The 2,932-nt window shown below is 34.2% G+C and overlaps 1 pseudogene; it reads left to right on the top strand.

Annotated features, from left to right (window-relative positions):
- The window catches only part of LOC107715219 (solute carrier organic anion transporter family member 3A1-like), a 51,771-nt pseudogene that overhangs the window by 12,153 nt on the left and 36,686 nt on the right, over nt 1–2,932 (top strand).

The raw sequence follows: 2,932 nt of genomic DNA, 5'->3' as shown, positions 1-2,932 counted from the left end.
TCTTTCTTATGTGTACGGTGTGAGATGGCCTTCATGGATGCAGATAATATTATTGCCTCCTTTCTCATATTAATTTCTTAAACTAAACAACTTTGATTTGTGTTTTTGGATCAAGAAATTTCAAAGCTTTCTGTTTAGTTATTTATCTGTGTTAAAAATCCTGTTTCCATGATTGTTACTTTACAATATGAGCTCTTAAATTAATGTTGCTAATGTTTAGATAACTCATGGGATTAAAACGTGCATATGCTTTTTATTGGACATTTTAGGCCAGATCTTAAAATAGTTCTCTACTGGCACAGTGGAAATGTTGTTGGTAAGATATAATCTCTTATTATTTCATAAGTTTAGATGAATTCATGAATTTAGACACACACATGAACACAGACACCTTTTTGATAGAAAGATATTCAAGATGTGAAGAATGATTATAGACATTGACCAAGTAGCTTTGATATTCAAATTGTGTCACCAGTATATGCATGAACAGTACTATGTTCCTTGCAGTTTATCAAAGCCATATACCAACAGTTTAACAGTAAGGGAGTGAGAAGTGTTTTGCATGTTTCATATTACTAACTGAAACACAAGACACCTTTAAGTCAGGCTTCTAGCAGACTGCAAATGTGCCACAGTCAACAGTTCTGCACAAAACAGAGCAGTTTGCCAGACTGTCCAAGGTACTTTCCAATTAAATTGCACCAAGCTAACCACAGAAAATTGAGTTAAAGCAAACTAAGTTATCAGACAGTTATAACAACAACATCACTGCTCTGTTTAAAGCCCACAATAAACTCATTATTCACATCATGCATTTGAACTGTTTAGGAATATCTACCTCTGCACAGAATTTACAGTGTTATACCAATGATTTGGTAACAGAAATTGTATTTTTCACACTGCACAATTATATCAATCCATCCATTGAGGTGTGCTATTCAGAAGTTCAGCTGACACTAGAATCACCATGATTCACAAAGAGGCCTAAATAACCCTGGATAGTGTGGTAAAAACCGTCATCAAGTGTATGTACAATTGATGCTATCCTTCTTGGACAAATTTATTCATTGACTTGCATTAAAAGCTGTATGGAAACTTGCAGAGTGAGAGAAAGGAATAGATTTAAGGAGTTTTTTGTAATAATGACTGGCAGATTGTACATTATTCCTCTTTTTACAAGACTAATTACCAAGTAAAATAAATATATGGACATTTGATATTCATTTAAACTGTAAATCTATCTATCTATACAAACACACACACACTCAAAACTGTGACATCTATTCTAACATCTGTTTGAAAAGAGAAAGCATTGTTATGTTTGGACAAGAGTGAAATATAATTTATTGGCCATCATACAAAATATCGGTCCATGTAATCACATTGTCGCTTAATGCAACGAATGACCAATCAGAATCCAGTATTCCAGAGAACTGTGTATGTAGCTAATCGAGAGAATCCATGCATATTATCTTGTTTCTCAAATCAAAATGATCCAGTCTGTAGGAATCTGTAATGTAGCATGGGGAGATTTGCAAAGATCACTATGCAGCATCTGAGAGAGGCTTGCTCAAGAGAAATAGGATTATAGTAAAGAGCGTGTCCTCAATAACATGCTCTTTTCACAGCCATGCCATATTTGTGTTGCTCCAGCTCAAAGCTGCTTCATTAAAGTCCCGTGATTGCTCATCATGGCTGCCTGGTGGCATTTTTTCACTTTCACCAGCTATTTTTGTCATAAGCCTTGATAATGAATGTGACAAGTAGCATGCTGATGTTTTCACAGATTGAAAGGATTTGTCAAGTTGATTATTTTTCTGGGTCATGAGTTCTCTTCTTTGACATGGGTTTATTGTCCTTTTATTCCACCCTTGAATAGATGTGTTGGGTTTGATTGGGGATTTGATTACTTTAATCTGACTTGCCCATTTCCATGATCCATTACTGTATCTCATTTTCACATCTTGGGTAAATAGTAGCGAAAGTGAAGACAGTTCCTCTCTTTGAGCTTTGCTGCTGATCTTTATCATCACACGTTACCTCTCCAAGATGACTCTCAGGTTAGATTAGATTTGGTGTTTTATTGTTTAGAGTCGAATTTGACTTCTGTATGATGACAGCCTGTGCCTGTTTAGTACTGATATCAAATAAAGCAAACAGCCTTAGGGGACTGACAAAATGAAAATGGAGCAAATATCGTGCAAAAGTTTGGGGTCAATTTTGTATTTTTTTTTTTATAAATTATTTTATACTTTTATTTAGCAAGGATAAATAAAATTTATCAAAAGTGAGAGTAAAAACTCTTAGGCCTCCAATGTTGCTCAAAAATATTAAGCAGCACAACTGTTTTCAACATTGATAATAATAAAAGTTTCTGGAGCTCCAAAGCAGCATATTAGAAAGATTTCTGAAAGATTATGTGAACTTAACAAAGGTTTAATTTTAATATGCTTTAAAACATATTCAAATAGAAAACTGTTATTTTAAATTGTAATAATATTTCACAAAATTACTGTTGTACTGAATTTTTTATCAAATAAATGCAGCCTAAGAGTGAGCATAAGAGACTTCTTTAAAATACATTATATGTACTATATATTTTTAAGATTTTTGTAGAAAAAGGCACGCATTCATGCAATTTCATACAAGCTTTGATGATAATTAAGTTATTCCATACAAAGCGAAAAAAATGTGCTTTTGTTAAACATCCTGTTAAAGGCACAATATATAATTTTCGCCGCTAGAGGGCGCATATTCAAAATAAACAAATAGACAAAGGCGTAGTTAGATGACGCCGTGACTGAGTGTGGAATCATGGGAGTTGTCGTCTTCATCCCCACAGCCGAAGCAATCCGACGGGACTCGGGCAGAAATCATGTTCATGGATGAGCTAATGATTTATTAACGTAGTAGAATGAAGCAGGGTGAGGCT

The sequence above is a fragment of the Sinocyclocheilus rhinocerous genome, unplaced genomic scaffold (genome assembly GCF_001515625.1).
Source record: "Sinocyclocheilus rhinocerous isolate Xijiao unplaced genomic scaffold, SAMN03320098_v1.1 scaffold659, whole genome shotgun sequence".
Lineage (NCBI taxonomy): Eukaryota > Metazoa > Chordata > Actinopteri > Cypriniformes > Cyprinidae > Sinocyclocheilus > Sinocyclocheilus rhinocerous.
Note: the sequence above shows the minus strand (reverse complement) of the source record. Positions and strands in the feature narration are given on the sequence as shown.